Source organism: Protopterus annectens, chromosome 3.part1 (genome assembly GCF_019279795.1).
Source record: "Protopterus annectens isolate FY-2018-M chromosome 3.part1, PAN1.0, whole genome shotgun sequence".
NCBI lineage: Eukaryota > Metazoa > Chordata > Ceratodontiformes > Protopteridae > Protopterus > Protopterus annectens.
In genome coordinates, this window is record NC_056732.1 from 1,033,042,973 (window position 1) to 1,033,066,320 (window position 23,348).

Here is a 23,348-nt window from a genome sequence, read left to right on the forward strand (position 1 = left end):
TTATAATCTACCCAATCATGTTCAGTCAAACATTACATAGCCCATTTCATTCCTGCCTTCTTTTAAACCTTATTCCTCCCTTGTATGTATTGTTCCCACAATTCTCATTTTTCCTGTGTAGCTTGCTCTTACCCTTTTCTAAAGATCTCATTTTCAGTTTTTATCTCTGTTACTATATTCACTATTTCTTGTATAGTTGGTTTAGATTTTTATTTTCATTTTCCATTAATTGCATTTTTGACAGCCACCATAATTTGACACAGCAAGGCCTTACCATATCTAGGCAATTCCGATTCTGTATCATAGCTCAGAAAAATCATCTCCCTCTTCACAACAATCTACCAACATAGCATCTCTGGCACTTCATCCCATAGGCAATCCTTAAAGACCATCAACTCATCACACTTCCAGAAAATATGTTCCCAGTTATCTCTTTCTTCCCTGTCACACCTCCAGCATTTGCTATCTACCTGAGGAAAAAATCTCTGGAGTCTACTTGGGGTATAAAAATATCTGTGTAAATATTTCCAAGCAAAAATCCTAAATTGTCTTTATTTTGTTGCATATTTGGAGAAATACATATATCCTGCCATTGTTTCTTTGTGAATTGCTTATCCAGTCTGTCTTCTCAATCCTTTCTAACCTCCTCTGATTGATTTTTATAGTTACCATGCAATATTTTATATGCTCTACTAATTATTCCTTTTTTAATGGAAGCTTCTGTTCTAGATTCTACTAAAAACTCTACCAGTGCTGGTCCTTCATTTAGGACCCCCCACACTTATTTATTTCTCGTTGCCTATACTTTGATATCATTCCTTGATAGGGAAGGCAGTCTGTAACCTGCAGTCCAAATAAATGCTTGGTGTCTTCCCATTGTATCATCTTTCTGTCTCTAGGTATTTCTTCCCAATACCTTGGTTCTTTTGCTAGTTTTCTCCAAAAAATTCCAGTCCCCTCTTGCCTATTTTCTATATCCCTAATTCAGGGGCGGCCCGTGCTATTGGACTGCTGGACTGCAGCCCTCTCAACTTCAAACTAACAAAATAAAAAAAGAAAAAGAAAAAAAATAAGAAAAAAAAATATTTTAAAATTTCGCGGACTCAGCAGCAGTCCTGATTGAGACACATGAACAGGAGTGCTCCCACAAGTCTATGCAGTTTTAAACTGCATAGACTGCCTGGGAACTCACTGGGGAAACGCGTCTGGATTGGACTGCAAGGTCAGCAGTCAAGAGAAGGATCTCGGGTCTGGATTGGAGCTTGCTGCAGGGAAAGATCTCGCGACGGGCAAGGTCAGGATTTGCACGGGTTTTTCAGACAGAGACCTGGATCTAATGGTGGTTTTGCAGACAGGGATTTACTACAGGACCAGGTAAGTGTAAACAGGGACTTTCAGTGTGTGTGTGTGTGAAAATGCCCCTGGTGCAATATACTGGTGGTTAGGCTCATGGTGGTGTGGTAGGGAATACCTCAGGCTTGAACCCTGTACCTTGTATGCAGGTGTTAAAGACCTGAATTCCCTACCCTCCACCATTTGTAAAAAATTGCAGATTTTTGCCTCATATTTGATCTGATCTGTTCCTCATAATATCTGTGGTTTATAAATATTGCAATGCTTGATATTTGATGGTGCAGTGGTAGCATTGTTGCCTCATAGCTGCAGGTTTTCCAGTTTGCTTGACATGTCTGCATTATTTCTTCCTGGGCCTCTGCTTTTTTTGTTCCAAGTCAGACTGTCCTGATTAACAAATGTTAAATAAAATTGACAGGCATTTGAATTTCAGACTTCAGGTTTCCGAATGTTTAGTTCCTTACATATTTGATGGTGCAGTGGCAGTATTGTTGCCTCACAGCTATAGGTTTTCTGGTTTGATTCTTGGCTGGGGTGCCTTCTGTGTGGAGTCTGCATCTTATCCCTGTGTTTGTGTGGATTTGCTCTGGTGTCCTGCCATTTTACAAAGACATGTGTCTACAGTATTTCTCCCTGGGCCTCTGCTGAAAATTGTTTTTGTTCCGTCAGAAGTAAAATTGACAGGCATTTGAATTTCAGACTTCATATTCTTCAGAAAATACATAGTAAAACAATGTTTTATTCTAGCAATAAATATATAGTAACAACCTTTTATTATAGCAATTTTTTAAGTTTATAAGATGGCTATTTGAAATTTGTCCTTATTTTTGGGACTGTAATACCCTGTTAGTGGCTTTGTCCAGGTGTTTTGTGCTAAGGTTGACAGCTATGGCAAGAACTGAATTCACTGAATATGTTTGAGGGCTGTATTCCCTCATTACTGGGTTTGTCCAGGTGTTTTGTGCTAAGAGGTTGACAGCTATGGTGAGAACTGAATTCATTAAATGATAGCCATTTAAGTTTCAGTCTTCCTCTCTTTCACAAAGCAGCTGATTTGGCATAGTGGCATGTTGCTCTTGACTGTTTTGCACAGGGACCTTGGCAGTAAAATGTACGGTGGTAACACAGCATTTTTCTTTCACAAAGCAGGTGATTTGGCATAGTGGTATGTTGTTCTGACTCTTTTGCACAGGGACCTTGGCAGTAAAATGTATGGTGGTAACACAGCATTTTATTCTAGCAGCTTTCCAAGATTATACAAGCAATGTTTAATGTGTCCCTGGTTTTTGCCCTTTTGACCCACCTCAATAAATTTGGCTTTTTCCAGACTTCTTGTGCTGCGAAGTTGAGATGCAGTTGAGTATTGAATAGATTTCACAAGGAGCTGAGAGCTGCAGGGGAAGAGAAGTTTAGTGCTGATTATGCTAAGTCAGCTCATATTGCTAATAGCACAAAAGGTTGTGTACTTGCTTTTGATGCAGAAGGTTGTTGGTTCTACTCCCATAAGGGGTGAATGCTGCCGTACTGAAAATTAAGATACTAACTATGAGCCTGTTATCAGTTTGCCATCCATTTCCTTTTGCAATATTACTAGCTTATTTTTAATGTAATTTAGGCAATTTATTCCTCAGGGGCATCAGACACTTTATTTTTCGATGAAACCATGAAATATAAAGGTGATTGCTAGCACCAACCTCTTCATTACATATTTATTTAACGTGGAATTATTTAGATGACTTTTTTACTACTTCAGAGATTGTGCATATTTACTGATAATGGTGGACTGTAGAATTGTGCATATTTACTGATAATAGTGGACTGTAGAAGTTTGAGTAGACTTTTATGATGGAAATGTTCTGAATTGGACAGTTTTGTTTCATTGTTTACTGGAAAAATGTTCAAAGCAATAGGAAGGTGTATCAAAGAGCACATGTATGTTTCATATGCAAGGGGCCTATGATTTGAAAACAGCCCAGAATTAATTTTTATCTGCCACGGGTAAAATGTATTTTCTTTGAATGTGGGTTTTAATGTTGTTTTAATGAATGTGAGTTTCAAAGGCAGAGAAGGTTTAATGCCAAGTTTGTTTAGCAGATGTCTTAGTGTTTGTGCTGTAAAATGCAAAATAAAACTTTCAAATGAATTTCAAATCATTATAGAAGTAAATCAGTATGCACATTAGTGTTGATGGTAAATGGTGTGAAATATCAAAGTAATGGATCATTGGAATGGCTGCAGGGAGGCTCCATTTGACCATGGTTTTGTGAGGGGGAAGGGCGGCAAACTTAGACAGCCCCAGCTGAACTATACCTCCCAACTGTCTGGATTTTCAAAGAATGAATAGATTTTTTGCTTCTTATTTTTGGTTTGTTCCTCATAAAATTTGTGGTTTTCTGGCAAATCATTTAGGAATTAAGTCACTAAATAATGACACACTAGTTTCAGACTTCATAACCTTCAGAAAAATGCATGCTAAAGTAAGACCTATTCTATCAACTGTCCCAGTTTATAGAAGAGCGATTTTTAGTACTGTTTATATGTTCCCCCATTATATTTGGCCTTGTCCAGATTTATTGCATTAACAGGTTGAGAGGTACATGCAAATAAATTGCTTTATAGAATTAGGCATAGCCAAACCTCTGAACTGTCCCTGATTTTGACTCAAAATGTTGCTCTTCCCCTAATGATCCCTCTGCAAAATAGCAATTTTGGAAGAAAACATGGAGGGTTTATAATTAAGAAATGACTGTAATAATCAGATTACTTTTATTTCAGAAATGCATGTAGATTATTTTATTTTGTCAGCTGCTCAAGTTAGCAGTACTAATATTAAAGTGTCCCTTCTTTGACAGGTTCCCAGCTGTATTGTGTTGCTATTTTATATTTTTACATCACATTTTTGGTCCATTTTTCATAAAATTGTGTTTTTGGCAAATTAGTGACAAATAATTAAAGACTGAAGTTAGAAAATAATGACAGACATTTGAGTTTCAGATTTCATACCATTCAGAAAATTCATACTAATGCAAGACCTCTATTAGCTTTCTAAGTTTATAAGAGCAATATTTAAAAATTGTCCTTATTTTTGGGCCTTTGTCCCATTTCTTTGTATGGCTTTGTCCAGATTTCTTGCTCTGAGGTTGAGAGGTATGACAAATGTGTCAGGGCCATCACAAGTCAGCCAGAGACATTTCAAACTGTGACATACTTGTTATACCCCACTCCCCCATGTAGTGACTCTGGATGTGTCGAAGCAAGGCAAGGAGTAGTTATGCAGTGTAAATGTGCAGAGAATCCCACCCATCCAAGGTAGACACAAGTACTAGAGTGGCTTTTCATCTGTCCTTGATTTTTACAGAATGATCTGGTTTCTGTCATATCTTTTGTACTGTTGATTTATGCTTATTACTCAAAGTGCCTGTTGCTCTGTGTTTAAGTAGCAATACGACCATCAGGTAAGCTTGGCTGAGATTGCAAGATGCAAGTAAGCTTTAATAAGCATACTATTAAAGAATTGCCAACATTGAAAGTCTTTCTGTTGCCATGTAGAGAATACTTAACTAGATAATGTATAAGCCTTGGGTATTGAAATGCATATGCCAGTATTTGTAATAAAGGACAGAATTACATTATTTTAAGAGTCTCATTACACTTGGAGACTTCCAGTCATCTCTGCAGGCTTTACCCGTAAACCGAATGCCAATCGTGGTCCATAACCTGTACAGTAATCCTTTTAAGCAATGTATCTTGAGCTTATTTCTTGTTTGCTTTTCATTTTTTTACTTTGATCATGTTTTCCCCATGAAACAAGTAGATGTCAGGCAGCAAGTCTTTTTTGGATAAGGAACATTTTACAAGTGGGGCATCAGAGATTTCTACTTTCAGCATGTTACTTGTTACTTTAATAAAGCTGAATATAAATTATAATTAGAACTGCAGTGCAAGAAGTGGTTTGAGTTGTGTGCTGCTTGTTTTTCTTATACTTGATTTTGACTGGCATTCCATTAATGTATTTAAAAAAGTAATTTATTTTTTCATGCCTCACAACCTTTTTTGTTTCCATCTAGATATTAAGCTGTCATGCAGCCAATGCATTGAAATATTTTTATTCTTCTACACTTCATTTTGTCTTGATTGGACTCTCATGACGACTGTTTGGCACCCAGTGCAGTATATTTAATTTTTGTGGTTTGCTACTACAGGTGTGTGTGTGTGTGTGGGAGGGAATACCTCAGGCTTGAACCCTGTACCTTGTATGCAGGTGTTAAAGACCTGAATTCCCTACCCACCACCATTTGTAAAAGAAAAACTGCAGATTTTTGCCTCATATTTGATCTGATCTCTTCCTCATAATATCTGTGGTTTGTAAATGCTGCAATGCTTGATATTTGATGGTGCAGTGGTAGCATTGTTGCCTCACAGCTGCAGGTTCTCAGGTTTGCTTCTTGGCTGGGGTGCCTTCTTTGTGGGGTCTTTATCTTCTCCCTGTGTTTGTGTGGGTTTGCTTTTGTGTCCTCCCACGTTACAAAGACATGTCTGCATTATTTCTTCCTGGGCCTCTGCTGAAATTTTTTTTTGTTCCAAGTCAGACTGTCCTGATTAACAAATGTTAAATAAAATTGACAGGCATTTGAATTTCAGACTTCAGGTTTCTGAATGTGTAAGTCCTTGCATATTTGATGGTGCAGTGGTAGTATTGTTGCCTCACAGTTATAGGTTTTCTGGTTTGATTCTTGGCTGGGGTGCCTTCTGTGTGGAGTCTGTATTGCCTCCCTGTGTTTGTGTGGATTTGCTCTGGTGCCCTATCATTTTACAAAGACGTGTCTGCAGTATTTCTCCCTGGGTCTCTGCTGAAAATTGTTTTTATTCTGTCAGCAGTAAAATTGACAGGCATTTGAATTTCAGACTTCATGTTCTTCAGAAAATACATAGTAACACAACCGTAACACAACCTTTTATTCTAGCAATTTTCTAAGTTTATAAGATGAATATTTGAAATTTGTCCCTATTTTTGGGACTGTATTCCGCCATTATTGGCTTCGTCCAGGTTTTTTGTGCTAAGGTTGACAGCTATGGCAAGAACTGAATTCACTGAATGTTTGAGGGCTGTATTCCCTCATTACTGGGTTTGTCCAGGTGTTTTGTACTAGGAGGTTGACAGCTATGGTGAGAACTGAATTCACTAAATGACAGCCATTTAAGTTTCAGTCTTCCTCTTTTACAAAGCAGCTGATTTGGCATAGTGGTATGTTGCTCTGACTGTTTTGCACAGGGAGCTTGGCAGTAAAATGTATGGTTCTAGCAACTTTCCAAGATTATACAAGCAATGTTTGTGTCCCTGGTTTTTGGGCTTTTGACCCCCCCCCCAATACATTTTGGCTTTTTCCAGTTTTCTTGTGCTGCGAAGTTGAGTATTGAGTAGATTTTACAAGGAGCTGAGAGCTGCAGGGGAACAGAAGTTTAGTGTTGCTTAAGTGAAGTTTGTTTGCCTTGTTAATAGCACAACAGGTTGTGTACTTGCCTTTGATGCAGAAGGCTGTGGGTTCTACTCCCCCAAGGGGTGGATGCTGCCGTACTGAGAATGTTCTCCTTGGTGAAGATGCTAACTATGAGTCCGTTATCAGTTTGCCATCCATTTCCTCTTGCAATATTACTAGCTTATCATTTTTTAATGTAATATAGGCAATTTATTCCTGAGGGGCAACAGACACTTTATTTTTCGATGAAACCATGAAATATAAAGGTGTTTGCTAGCAGCAACCTCTTCATTAGTTACAGATTTCTTTAATGTGGAATTATTTAGATGACTTTTACTTCTTCAGAGATAGTGCATATTTACTGATAATGGACTGTAGAATAGTGCATATTTACTGATAATGGACTGTAGAATAGTGCATATTTACTGATAATGGTGGACTGTAGAATTGTGCATATTTACTGATAATGGTGGACTGTAGAATTGTGCATATTTACTGATAATGGTGGACTGTAGAATTGTGCATATTTACTGATAATGGTGGACTGTAGAATTGTGCATATTTACTGATAATGGTGGACTGTAGAATTGTGCATATTTACTGATAATGGTGGACTGTAGAAATGTGCATATTTACTGATAATGGTGGACTGTAGAATTGTGCATATTTACTGATAATGGTGGACTGTAGAATTGTGCATATTTACTGATAATGGTGGACTGTGGAAGTCTGAGTAGACTTTTACGATAAATGTTCTGAACTGGGCAGTTTTGTCATTATGGGTGCATGCATTTTGTTTCATTGCTTACTGGAAAAATGTTCAAAACAAATTTAAAACGCCCTCTAACAATAATATAATATATTGTACAAGGAATATAATTTAGTACAATGAGGAAGGTGTATCAAAGAGCACATGTATGTTTCATATGCAAGGGGCCTATGATTTGAAAACAGCCCAAAATTAATCTTTATCTGCCACTGACAAAATGTATTTTCTTTGAATGTGGGTTTCAATACTGTTTCAATGAATGGGAGTTTCAAGGGCAGAGAAGTTTTAATGCTAAGTTTTCATTGTGAGACTGCATTGCTTTGTTTAGTAGATGACTTAGTATTTGTGCTGTAAAATACAAAATAAAACTTTCAAATGAAGTCCAACTCATCATAGAAGTAAAGCAGTATGCACATTAGTGTTTATGGTAAATGGAGTGAAATAGCCATGTAATGGTTCATTGGAATGGCCGCAGAGGCTCCATTCAACCATGATTTTGTCAGGGGGGAAGGGCAGCAAACTCAGACAGGCCCAGCTGAACTATACCTCCCAACTCACCAGATTTTCAAAGAATGAACAAATTTTTGCTTCTTATTTTTGGTTTGTTCTTCATAAAATTTGTAGTTTTCTGGCAAATCATTTAGAAATTAAGTCACTAAATAATGATACACTGAGTTTCAGACTTCATAACCTTCAGAAAAATGCATGCTAAAGTAAGAACTGTTATTCTATCAACTGTCTCAATTTATACAAGAGCAATTTTAGCACTGTTTATATGTTCCCCCAATATATTTGGCCTTGTTCAGATTTACTGCATTAACAGGTTGAGAGGTACATGCAAATAAATTGCTTTATAGAATTAGGCATAGCCAACCTCTCAACTGTCCCCGATCTTGGCTCAAAATGTTGCTGTTCCCCTAATAATCCCTCCGCAAAATAGCAATTTTGGAAGAAAACATGGAGGGTTTACAATTAAGAAATAACTGTAATAATCAAAGTTATAGATTACTTGAAATGCATGTAGATTCTTTTATTTTGTCAGCTGCTCAAGTTAGCAGTACTAATATTAAAGTGTCCCTTCTTTGACAGGTTCCTAGCTGTATTGTGTGGCTATTTTATATTTGTGCATCACATTTGGTCCATTTTTCATAAAATTGTGTTTTTTGGCAAATTAGTGACAAATCACTAAAGACTGAAGTTAGAAAATAATGACAGACATTTGAGTTTCAGATTTTATACTCTTCAGAAAAGTCATACTAATGCAAGACCTATTCTATTATCTTTCTAAGTTTATTAGAGCAATATTTAAAAATTGTCCTTATTTTTGGGCATTTGTCCCACTTCTGTGTATGGCTTTGTCCAGATTTCTTGCTCTGAGGTTGAGAGGTATGACAAATGTGTCAGGGACATCACAGTCAGCCAGAGACATTTCAAATTGTGACATACTTGTTGCACCCCACTCCACCATGTAGTGACTCTGGATGTGTCCAAGCAAGGCAAGGAGTAGTTATGCAGTGTAAATGTGCAGTGTGTCCCCCCCATCCAAGGTAGACACAAGTACTACAGTGGCTTTTCATCTGTCCTTGATTTTGCAGAAAGGTCTGGTTTCTGTCATATTTTTGTACTGTTGATTTATGCTTATTACTCAAAGTGCCTGTTGCTCTGTGTTAAGTAGCAATGCTTTAATGACCATAAGGTAAGCTTGTCTGAGATCATAAGATGCAAGTAAGCTTTAATAAGCATACTGTTAAAGAACTGCCAACATTGAAAGCCTTTCTGCTGTTGCCATGCAGAGAATACTTGACTAGATAATGTATAAGCCTTTGGTATTAAAGGACAGGATTCCATTATTTTAAAAAGCTCATTACACTTGTTGGAGACTTCCATTCATCTCTATAGACTTTACCCGTAAACTAAACAGAATGCCAATGATCATGTGTGGTCCATAACCTGTACAGTAATCCTTTAAGCAATGTATCTTGAGCTTGTTTCTTGTTTGCTTTTCATTTTTTACTTACATGTTTTCCCCATGAAACAAGTAGATAGTTGTCAGGCAGCAGGTCTTTTTGGATAAGAAACATTTTTACAAGTGGGGGCATCACAGAGATTTCTACTTTCAGCATGTTACTTGGTACTTTAATAAAGCTGAATATAAATTATAATTAGAACTGCAGTGCAAGGAGAAGTGGTTTGAGTTGAGTGCTTCTGGTTTTTCTTGTACTTGATTTTGACTGGCATTCCAGTAATGTATTTAAAAAGTAATTTATTTTTTCATGCCTCACAACCTTTTGTTTCCATCTAGATATTAAGTAAGCTGTCATGCAGCCAATGCATTGAAATATTTTTATTCTTCTACACTTATTTTTGTCTTGATTGGACTCTCATAATGATGGTTTGTCACCCAGGGCAGCGTATTTAATTAAAGTTAGTTTTTGTGGTTTTGAGCATAGCTCCTCCCCTTTCTAGTTGGCCACACCCATTCCCCTTGACCCCACCCATTCAGCTGTCTCCTGCAGCCCCCCTTTGATTTGAAGTCACCAGCTGCCACTGCCCTAATTGCAGTGATCCCTATCAGCAGAATCTCCTTTCTCCATTCCAGTGTTGGCTTAGCTCTTATTTTAATTTCTGCTACTTTATGGATATAATATTCTGTATGATTATTGTTATTCTCCTTAAAGGCCTGCATCCAAAAATCCCTTTCTCTCCTTGCTTCTTGAGCTTCCCTCCTGTTTAATCATAATCTCTTTTCACTTTGAATTATAGTTTTCTGCTTGTGCTATGCAGAGGAGATTTAATTATGAGCCTTTGAAGTACCCCTTCAAATTGGGTAATCCCAATTTTTCCTGTTCTTTTGGAAGAATCAGCTTATCCGACTTGACTTTTGCCGTCTTCTCCTCCCAGATAAATTGCTTCTGCTCTTTATTAATTGCTATCCATAACTTCTCCACTGGTTGATAAATATATGCCTGACCTGTATATAAAACTAATGGGACTAAAACATTTTAACTGCGTGTATCTTACTATCCATATCCATATAACAAAGCTTGCATTTCCTCAGTTTTTGTATTATCTTTTGTTTAGTCTCTTCGCACATATCATTAGTTGTGACATCAGAATCATTTTAATCTATAGTCCTTGTGAAGATAGGTGAAGGCTGCCAGCCTAGCCAGATAGAATTTTGTAGATAATTCTGTCATTTGTAAATATTAATATAAGCCACAGGCTTGTTCTCTTAAATGTAAGAAAATGCTGTTAGATGTGGAACTGCAAAAATGTAACAACAGTGCACTCTGCTATAATAAAGCTGATAAGTCAATGCTTTGATGTCAAAGCTCAGAGCCGAGATGTCTAGATAAAGGCATTCTGCCTATTGTTTTGAGCCCGAGTTAATGGCTAGAATTTACATGTATAATTTCTTTTATTGCTCTGGCTTCCTGACCAGCTGCAAGATCAAAAGGGCTATTAACCTCTGAGTTCTGTTAGCCAGGGAACCATAACAAAATAATGTAATCTGAAATGAATCAGTGGTACTGTGTTATCAGTTTATGGTCAGAAAGAATGAGAGCATTTGAGCATTTGTCTTCAGAACATCCATCACCAGCACTGCTTTGCTCTATATGTAAGTTTATTTTAGAACTGTGTTTTCTCTTAGATATAGCTAGGAAATAGGAAGATTAGACTAGTTGTTTTTTCCTGTACTGATGCCAGAACTATTGTATTGTATTATGTTAAGCATTTTCCTGTGATCTCTGAACTCTTGACTAGCACTGTGTAGTAAGAAGTATTGTCTTGTGTTCTTATTATGTATTATTAAATATTTTTAAACCTTTCAACTGTGGCTGTTTTATGAAGAGATAATTTAAGCTCTAGAGTACATTGCATGTATATAGTGATACTGTCCAAGCCACCCCAAATAAGCCTTGTTGTTCAGTCACACTTACCAGTTGGATAATAATATTGCACAGTAATAATTGGACACCCTTTGATAAGGGCATTATTAGTAGCTGATATTAGTGTTTGGTGGCGGTGATTACTACCTTATAGCCTGGACAGAAGGGGCATAGTTGGAGAACCTGTGCCAGCCTTCCCCAGGAGTGTCTGTGTGTTTGTATATAACTGATATCCCAATGTGTGTGTGTGTCAGCTACTTGGGCAGGGACACAAAGCACTGGTTGGACAGAGACAGTGCTGGAGGTTTTAGCTTGAACACTAGGTTGAGATCTGGACCCTATAGCTGTGCCAGTGGGATTCTTATTGGGGATCTGGAGAGAAAGGGAGAAACCAGCCCTAGACTGATTGTGATCTCTTTGTGCTCTTAAGGGAAATTGTACTTTACTATGCATATATTTATCTTTCCCAATGTGGATGCCCCTCACTTTTGTTAGTGATGAGGATTGAGGCTCCTTGATTGCTGGGCCAGTGCATGGGCTTCACAGTCCTAAATACTTTTTTTTTATCATGTCCCCATAAATATGGATATTGCTGAGCCAATTCATATGTGGGCACATAATTTACAGCTATTGCTTGGTTTTAGCTTTATTAATTTTGTATCCTGAAAAGATTTGAAACTGTCTCAAAATGTTCCACAACACTATAATGTTTCTTTCTGGTTTTGTCAGGTATAAAATAATATCATTTGCAAATAAAGCCATCTTTTCTTGACTAACATACAATTATATCCTTGAATTTCTAGGTCTCTTATTTCCTTTGTCAATGGCTCTAAATATAATGCAAATAACAAAGGGGAAAGAGGACACCCCTCCCTGGTTCCTCTGCTCAACCAGAAATTATCAGAGAGGACCTCACACACTTTAATTTTCACTTCTGATCCCTCATATATCCTCGTAATTAACCTTATATTTTTTTTCAGGAAATGCAACTGCTTCCATTGCCCTGCTCATAAAATCCCAGCTTACTCGTTCAAATGCTTTGTCTGCTTCAAGACCCACCAAAAAATAATGATATTTTCTTACATTCTGGTTTCCTCTGGATCATCAGTGTTCTGTTAATGTTATCAAATGTTTGCCTGTCCTTCGCAAAACCACACTGATTTATATCTATTAATTTTGTATTACATTTGCCATTCTTTTAGCCATTATAAACATTAACACATTATAATCATGGTTTGCTATTGAAATAGGTCTGCATGAAGCTGGATCTGATGTATCTTTACCCTCTTTAGGTATTACAGCTACCACTGCTTTCTTCCAGGATGTTGGTACATCTCCTCCTCTTAAGATACTGTTAAAACCATCCAGATCTTTATTAGTTTTTTACTTCCTAGCTTCCAAACCTCTACAGGAATGCCATCTATTCCTAGGGACTTTCCTGTAGACTGGTTATATATCACAACTTTTATCTCATCTTCTCCTATCCTAACTGTTAGAAACTGAGCCTCATCTACCTCTAACCTTGGCATATTTAATTCTTCCATATGCATTTCCATTTGTATCTTTTCTTGATTTCCACATTTCTCTGCTTTATACAGACTTTCATAGAATTTCTGAAATATTTCTAATACTTCTACAGGATCTCTTGTTACCTTCCTTGTTATAGGCTCCCTAAGCTTGGCGACTGCCCTTTCTATTTTCTTTTGCCCAGGTTGTTGTGCTAAATGTTTTTGTGCTCTAGCGTTATCAAAAAACAGTTGCTTAATAGCAATCTTTCTAAACTTGTGTATATTATGAAGGTAACACCTTATTTTCTGTGTAGCATTTTGCCTGTCCTTTCTATTTTCTGTTGCCTGAGTTGCTGTGCTAAACGTTTTTGTGCTCTAGCGTTATCAAAAAAACAGTTACTTAATAGCAATCTTTGTAAACTTGTGTATATTATAAAGGTAACACCTTATTTTCTGCATAGCATTTTGCAGCTGATCCTCTTCTTGTCCTGTGAGATTCCCCTTATTCTGCAATACTTTAACATTTGTCAGTCTCTCTAACTAATTCTTGTTATGTCTTAACCATACATCCCTTTCTTTTATTTCCACCCTATTTTTAAATTTCACCTTAATTTTATTCTACTCCCTAGCTATATTTTCAGAAGTAATTTTTATCCTGTCATATAGCTCCTGAATAATCTCCACTACCCATTCCTTAAATTAATTTCTTTTCAACAGATAGGTGGGAAAGTGCCAGTGTCTCATTTTTATTTCATTACCCTGTGTTTTTATTTTAGTTATTATAGGCACATGACCTGAAATAGTTATTGGGTGCATAACAAGACTTTCAATTAAATGCACGTTTCTGTGAAATGTAAATTCTGTCTAGCCTAGGCCAGTTTTTATATATTGGGGAATAATATGTAAATTCTATACTATATAACTAAATATACTGTATTTTCACAAAAATGAATAGATTAATAAAGGATTATTGGAAGCAGATTATTAGAGAAGTGCCCTCGTTGTCACAAGTAGAATTGAAAATTTCTTACAAGAGGGGCAGAAGTTTGAAAGATTTTTTAGTGCATGGGAAATTTAAAAGGCCGAAGGAAAAGTTGTTGAGAAATATGGAGATGATAGGGACCTTTCCGTGTGGAAAGTGTTCCATCTGTCAACATATAGTAAACAAAGTAGATAAGACTGGTGTAAAAAAATGTGATACTTTGGGAACATACTCATGTTTAAGTAAGGGAGTGATTTATGTTATAACTTGCCCTTGTAATAAGTATTATATAGGGGAAACTAAAAGGTCACTGGCTGAAAGAATAAAGGAGCATGTGAGAGACATTAGAAATAATAAGTTTGTCAGTCCCATAGCGGAACATTTTAACAAAAAGCATAATGGGGAAATAAATAGTATGAAAGTAACAGTGTTAGAACAAATTTTATTACAATATGGAAATGTGGAATTATTAAAAGAAATGTTGAGGCATAAGGAATCAATTTTGATTATGAAATATAACACTTTGTTACCATATGGGTTAAACAAGGAATGTAACTGGCAAAGTTTTATATAACTGTGTTTTACCTTTAAGAGGAGATAGTATATGTTTTATTAATTGATTGCAATGTGTTTAAATGATGTATATAAAGTGCAGTTTTTTTAGTGATTGTTTTTTACTCTATAAAGGCTACAGCCGAGGTGCTAGAGAAAAGAACAAGTGTTTTACAATAAATTAATTTTGGAAAGTAGAGCTGTTATTCACTGGTCCTAATTTTCCTTGGTTTGGTCGTTGTTTCAATATGTAAATTCACTCCAAACTCCTATTACTGACTTCACATCTTCTGTGCCAAATATTTTCATAAATGTCTTCAAAAATCTACCCTCCTTTGTTATACTTTCCATTCTGGGCTCCTCAGACACATCTTCACTGCTGCAAATCAAATTCCAGTCCACACCTATAAGTAATATTCCTTGCTAAAAATTATTTCTCCCAGAATTTTCTTAAGCTCCACTATAGCTGTTTTAGGTGGAATATAAATACATGCCATTGTAATCCTCCTTTCTTGCCAGTAGCCCCTTAGCAATACAAATCTGTTATTACTATCTTTTTATCCTATTCTATCAGTATTATAAACAAAGACATTAGCAACCTTCAAATACTGGACCCCACCCAGTCGGAGTTCATGAAGGGCTGATCTTGTCTCCTGAACCTGATTGACTTCTTTGAATCAGTCTCCAGAGCAGTGGATGAGGGTAAGGTGGTTCACACAGCCTATCTGGACCTCGCTTTTGACACCATCCCCCACTCTGGAATCATAGATAGACTTACTAAGATGGGCATTAATCCCTATGTCATTCAATGGGTTGCCAACTGGCTTACTGACAGAACTCACACTGTAAAAGTAGCCGACTCCAAATCCATCTCCAGACAAGTGACAAGTGGAGTACCTCATGGTTCAGTCCTGGGACCGCTCTTGTTTTGCTTCTACTTCTCTGAAGTACAGGCCAACACTAAGGGACTCTGGCTAACAAAGTTCGCAGATGACTGCAAACCGGGAGCCATTATTGAATCCCCAAATGATGTGGATACTCTACAAAAGAGCCTTACAGAAACAGATGCTTGGTGCCAGAGCCATGGGCTCAGCTCATTGCCAAGAAATGTATAGTTATCCCCTTTGGGAAAAAACATGTACCCATGAATTACCACATAGGTGGCAGTCCACTAAACACTGAAAGTGAGATAAGAGACTTAGGGACACAGGTGGACAGTGGTCTCACCTTCAATAACCACATCACCACAACAGTCAGGAAATCCTTCTATGTGGCACACCTCATCCCTAAGGGCTTTTCATCCAGGAAAAAGGAGGTCTTTGTCCCACTGTACTCATCCCTCATTAGACCCATTATAGAATACAATGCCCCATTTGGTATGTACCTCTCAAGACATCTGCAACAACTGAAAAGGCTGCAGAAATACCTCACTAAAAGAATCACAGGCCTAAAGCAGATGCCCTACGTTGACCACCTTAAAAACTCCATTTATACTCTGTCGCATATCGTCTACTCAGAGGCGATCTCTGCTTAACATACAAGGCCATGTGAAACCCAGAGCTGTTGGACATGCTACATTTAAAGAAATCCCAATCCCTCAGAGCCACATGCTCCAGGGATCTAAACCTTGTCATCACAATAAATAAAACATGCTGGAGGGATAGGTTCCTAACCCAGAGAATCCCCAGACTCTGGAATAGACTGCCCATACATGTCAAGCAGAGCACCTCTTTGGCCCTCTTCAGAAAGAACCTTGATGATTGGATGGGAGAAAGGAAATTCACCCCGGGGATCATGTCAGTCGCCCTGCTAGACAGGGGTCCAGGGAGGTAAATAGTGTGGGAAGAAATATCCAGGGAATTGTTATGGCTAGGCTTGTATAGGCCCTAGGGCTGATAGCCTAGTACCAACCTATGAACCTATGAACCAGTATTGAAGCTCCTCTGGCAATTAATATAAGTACTCCTCTTTTCCTTTGTCCTAGATATTCTGCCGAATAACCATCCTGAAAACCTTTCTTTATCAAATTCACATGTTCAGTTCTTTCCAAGTGTGTCTCCTGTAACATAGCTATTTGCACTCTACATTTTTAATATAGTTGACTGTTCTTTCTTTTTTGCATTTATCTGTGTGACCATTGACATTTAAAGACATTACAAAAAACATCACTGTATTAAAACGTTATTATTCCACCTTTTATATACAACACCTTTTTTGTTAAATGTCTAGTTCCAGCTTTTGTATTATATGCATGCACAGTTTTGCTGGTTGAAGTTTTATATAGTTTTTTTTCTTGTCATATCCATTTGAATTTATGTCACATCTTCCAAAACATTTGTTTTATTGAAAGCCCTCAAACAAATACCCCCTAAAACCTATTATTTAATAATTAAATATTAAAAAAATATTAATTTAATACTTACACACACTAAAACACAAAAGTATGCCACAGTTTTGTCTGAATCAACTCCTTCTGCTGGTATAATTGCATTTTCCTATTAAAGGTCTCGGTTGCTTTCTCATAGCCAGGTTTGGAGCATACGCATAATGTAGCCTTTCAGCTAACAAACTAGTCCAGCTGCTTATTTGTGCTTCCATAAAATTAATGTAGTCTGTTCCTTACAGCTTCTCTTGAATAGGTGAAAATCTTAGATTTTCCATATGTCCTTTAATGCTATTATTTTTTGAAACATCTCTTCCTGAGCAGTCTCATATTCAACAAGCATTTTCTTCATTTCAACCCCTGATTTTTGCAGCTTTATCACCTCATCTGAATTTCTGTTTAAAGCTTCTTCCATTTTTCCAGCCTTTTGTTGTTTGTGTTGATATACTCCATCAGAGTTTCATTTATTTTAACTAGGTCTGTGTGCAGTTTTCTTATATTTTCCTTTAGGTTACTGGAAGTATTTCTGGAGGTTGCATTACTTTTTACTGAACAGCTGCAGAACTTTCCCCAGTCAGTCTTTCTTCCACACTTTTTGTAGCCAATTATTTTCCAGGTGGTCTGTATTTTTTTTTCCTGGCATCCAGGCAGTACACTTACTAGTCGGTTACTGAAATTTACCCATAAAAATAAAAGTCTACTGGCCTTCTATGTTGAGTTTCTGTTCTCACACTGGGAGAGCTAGATTTTGGCTGTTACTCAATGTGCAGCCATCTTGGAAGTCCTCTGTTCTTCTAATGAATTCTTATGCTTTTTTCTGTTTGTCAAGCATTTTCCACTGAAACATTGGAAAAGGTTTCATAGGTGTAGTCTCTCTCTGTGCTCTCTATTCCCAGAAGAACAGGAAGTAAAATCTCTTTCTGTTTCACAGCTCACATTTTGTTGGACAATCTTTTGTAGTCCCCTCTTTAGCATGTTCTGCATCAAAAAATTATTTTGTCTCTCTGGGAAAGAATATTCTGAAGATAGTTGGGTACAGCAGTTTGACTCTCATGCCTACTTCTCGACATTTCCTGAATAGTGGAATAAATTTACTTCTCTTCTGCCTGCTGTACAGTGAGTAATCATTTTCCACAAGCACTCTACTGTCTCCCACTTTTAGTACTCTGTCCTTTTGCCACAATTTTGCCAGAATCAACTCATTCTGCTGGTAGGATTGCTTCTTTACTATTAAAGGTCTAGGTTACTTTCCCATGGCCAGGTTTGGAGCATACACACAATGTGCCCTTTCAATTAACAACTCGTGCTTTGGAAGACCAGTCCAGTTGCTTATTTGGGCTTTCATAAAATCAATACAGTCTGTTCCTTCCAGTTTCTTTAGTATAGCAGAAAATGTCAGGTGCTCTGTCCTCTAATTCTATTATTTTTTGAAACATCTTTTCCTGAGTCTTCTCATATTCATCCAGCCTTTTCTGCATTTTGACCTCTGATATTTTTAGTTTTATCACCTCTGTGACAAATAGAAATGCTGCCAGCCCATCTAGATGAAATTTTGTAAATAATTATATGTCACTTGAAAATATTAATATGCTTTATATAGAAATGTGACACTGCCAGTCCAGCTATCTGGGATTTTGTAAATAATCATGTCATTTGTGAATATTAATATGATCCATATGCTTGTCTTAGAAATGTAAGAGAACTATATGTTATGTGGATATTAAACTGCTGGTGCAGAAATTTGTGTTGAACTGTATGCTATGTATTGAGCTTCAATAATGTAACCACAGTGTACACTGCTGGAAAAGAGCAGAAATGTGTATAAACTATATACATGTACAGATGTGTGTTTTAATGGTAGAAGTTGGAACATACAGAGTTAATTTACAAAACTTTAAGAAAATAAGTTGAAATAGTTTATGACTGCGCTATAAAAGTTAGTTAATGTAAAAAGACAGGATGTCTAGAGCTAGAGGGTTTTCCATTGTCTTGAAACAGAAATAATTGCTAGGTTTAAAATGTAAAAGTATTTAACTGTTTTACAACTTCCAGTTCTAGACAAACTTCTGAGAGATATGTACTTCTTACACAGAGATGCTAAAAATTCTGTTGGTATCTGTTAGCCTGGGAACTGAACACAGGTGACAAATAGAGATGTTATCCAGCTGACCCAGCAGTAATGTTTTGATATTAATTTGGGTACTCTCTCAGAGACTGTGCATTTAGTATTTGTCTTTGGACTTAGAAACATCCATCTTCAGCACTTCTGCCTTGCTAATAGCAAATAACTAGGGAAAGTATATTTTAGATATAGATAGGAATGTAGTAAAGATTAGTTTAGATGTTTTCTGTATTTATTTGAGCCTGTCCTGAAATGTTGTTTTAAAATATTTCCTGTGATTCTGAACTCTGTAGTCACTGTGCTGAGTTACTGAGTATTGTCTTGTTCTTTTATTATTATTATTAAATATATTTAAACCTTTTAAATGTGGCTGGTTTTAGAGATATTTAAGCTCTTAGAGTACCTGCATATGTATTTGGTGACACCGTATAGGCCACTCCTAAATACCCTTAGTCTTGGTCACACCTACCATTTGGATAATAGTAACATAACACAGTAAGATTGGGCACCCTTTAGTAAGGGCCTTATAGTAGATGATAAGTAAGGATGGCTGGTGGCAGCTGGTACCATCTTATAGTCTGTGCAGAAGGGGGCATAGCTAGTAAACCTGTGCCAGCCTTTCCCAGGTATGTGTGTGTGTTTGTATATCAATCAAATCTCAAAGTGTGTGCGTGTGTGTGTGTGTGTGTGTGTGTGTGTGTGTGTGTGTGTGTGTGTATGTGAGCTACTTGTGCAGGGACATGAAGCACCGGTTGGACAGAGAGGGTGCTGGAGGTCTTAGCTTGGCCACTTGGCTGAGATCTTAACCCTATAGCTGTGCCAGTTGGGAGTCTTATTGAGGATCTGGAGAAAGAGGGAGAAACCAGTCCCAGGCTGACTGTGATCTCTGTGTGCTCTAAGGGAAATTGTACTTTACTGTGTGTGTACTTGTCATCCTGCCAATGTGTACATCCCTCACTGGTGCTAGTGGTGAGGATTGAGGCTCCTTGATTACTGGGCCTGTGCAGGGGAGTCACAACCGCATTTGAATATCTTTTTAAAGGTTCTTCCATTTTTCCAGCCTTTTGCTATTTGTGTTGGTATACTCCATCAGTGTTTTGTTTATTTTAATCAACTCTGAGTACATTTGAGTTATTTTTTCCTCTAGGTTATGGAAAGTCATGCCTTGCACCAAAGCTGGAGCTTGAACTGATTGTTGCTGAATAGCTGCAGAATTCTTCCCAGTCAATGTTTTTCCTCACCTTTTATGACTGATTTTTTTTCAGGTTGTCTGAATTTCTTTTTTGATGGCATCCAGGCAGTGCACTTACTAGCCAGTTACTAAAATATACCACAAATATGAGTTTACTGGCTCTCTCCTCTGAGTCTCTGTTTTCACACTGGGAGAGCTGAAATTAAGCTGTTACTCAATGTACAGCCATCTTGAAAATCCTCTAGTAAAGCCTTGTTAAGTTTAATTCTGTTGGCTGCAAAAAAGCAATTACTAGAAAATGGAAATCAAAGTCTAAACCAACTGTATTTGAAGTACTGAATACTGTCACAGAGATAAAAGAATTGGAAATGGAATATTTTGAAAAGGGTAGGAGCAAATTACAGAGGAAAAATAGAAATTGTGGGAAAAGTATATGCAGGGTAATGTTTTAGAGGATGAGTAAGGTAGGCTGATGAGTAGGCAGGAATTGAGAAATGTATGTAATGCTGTAATGCTGGAGTAATATATATATATATATATATATATATATATATATATATATATAATGTGTAATGTTTGTAATATAAATGTATGTTTGCCTGTGTCAAATGATAATTTAATAAAGATGTTAAAAAAGATTAGATAGAACACTTGATTATAATACATTTAACAATGGCAAGGTATTCAAAGTTAAGTATAAACACTGATTGACATTAAGCTAATTTATTAGTATTATATAAATATCTAACTATAAAATGTTTGTATCAGCAATCAGTGCTGAAACAACTGCAACATGATGGGGATTGCACAGTAGGTAAAAATTAAAATGTAGCAAACAAATAATAAAAATTTGCTGTATGACAATAACCTAATTATCAACCAGCTGCTAGGGGAGACAAGGTAGTGGCTATGGTGACAGAATGTTATAGTACTATATTTAATAACTTGCTTAATAATAATATTAATAATAATAATAATAATAATAATAATAATAATAAAAGTAAGAATAAGAATGAAGAGAATATTACATTTCATGCCTATATTTATTAGATGTTCAGTTTGCTTTAATTAAGTTGCTTGGACAAGCTGTTGATGACAGCATTTTAAAGGACACTGTTGATGTCTTTTATTTATCTATCAAAACTCCACAAATGCCACTCTTTTACTGTCTCAAAAAATCCATAAGGACTCCCATAATCCTCCTGGAACACTTGTGGTATCTGATGTAGGAGGTCCTTTGGAGAATGTGAACATTATTATAGATATTTGTTTATAATCCTAGTTAAAACATTGCCCTCTTGTGTATGAAAGACAGTGGTCATCTGACAGAAGAATGTAAGTTATTATTTTTTTTTTATTTCCTAGTATTATAGACTAGATTTTTAATAATTTTGTATATACTGATTATCATAATTAATTATTTTTTATTGCATCACTAGTGCCTCCTCATACCTTATTGTATCCTAAACCAGATCAGACTGATAGGAATTCACATTTTTGGAAAAACAAACAGACAGGGAAGACAAGAGACTGGAAATGGGGAGGGAATTGGAAAAAATCCCAACAATATCTATGATAAAGAATCGTATATCAAAGGCTAATGAGAATATAGATCATGATCATGTGAGAGACGATAAAATTATAGATATTAGACCAAATTTTACCATGGCAGGAGTTATTAATAGTTATAAACAATTTAATATTTATAATTATACAGATGTAGAATTAAGTGTATCCCATTTCAACCTGTTTTCTAAAGGATTAAAATATATTCCTACCACTAACTTTAAACTGGTAGATAATATCAGTCAAGTTAAATTATATACTAGGAAATTAAATTTAGCTGTTATGTTTAATAACAAGGAAGGGAATGGACAAAATATTTATAATGGTCCTAGTATCTTGAAAAAGAAGAGTATGTTCATGCCAGTTAATCATTCAACTATAGCAGTGTTTGAGAAGTCCGTAATTAAACAATTGTATCAGTCAAATAACACGTAGGGGTAAAAAAATCAAAAGTAATTTATCTGAAGATGAAGAGAAAATTCTAAATGAGTTAAGGAATGATAGAACAATACGTGTAATGAAGCCTGATAAAGGAGGGGGTATTGTTTTGTATGACCAGTTGACTTATTCTTCTAAGATTTCTGATATATTACATTCTACTGACAATTACGAAATGGTTTCATTAAATGAGGTGAATTTAGCATACAGGAGAATTAATTTACATATTGAAGAATTCTTAATTGACAAACGTATAACTATGGATACTTATAATTACCTAAGAGTAGAACATCCAGTGACAGCAACTTTAGTAGGTATACCCAAGATTCATAAGAGTATTGATGATCCACCATTTAGACCTATTGTCTCTGGCAGTAGATTTAAAACCTTTCCACTGGGCCATCGATACTATGTTGAAATCTATTTACGAAAAAATCCCCCATTTAGTGAAAGACTCTTGGGAGTTTTTGTCCCAATATCCCATAGATGCCTTTAATGAAAGTGTAAGATTTGTCACTATTGATGTGATTGACCTCTATTCTTGTATTCCAAAAGATGAGGGTCTTGAAGCATTCGTTAGAAGTATGAGGAAATATGTTGATTATGAATGGGACAAAATTTGTCTCATCATGGAGATGATGAGTATAGTACTTGAAAATAATTATATTTACTTTGAAGGTGAAATTTTTAGTCAGAAAAGGGGTGTAGCAATGGGTGCTGCATGCGCCCCGGTGTTTGCTAACCTGGTCATGGTTGACTGGGAAGAATCGATTATCTTTCAAAGTGAATATTATAAAAATATCAAATATTACTCTCGTTTCCTGGATGACATCTACATTTTATGGCAAGGTAATGAAAAGAGTTAGGATCAATTTTTGGATTATATTAATTCTAGCAGTACATTTCTTAAATTCACTTGTTCTCATAGTCAGATAGGTTTAGCCTATTTAGATACTTTCATTTACAAAGATAATACTCAGTTTCCATCACGAATATATAGGAAGTCTACCTTCTCTAATAGTTACCTTGAATTTTCTAGTAATCATCCAAAAAGCTTCATGAGAAATATATTCAAGGGACAATTAGTCCGAGCAATAAGAATAACATTGTCATATA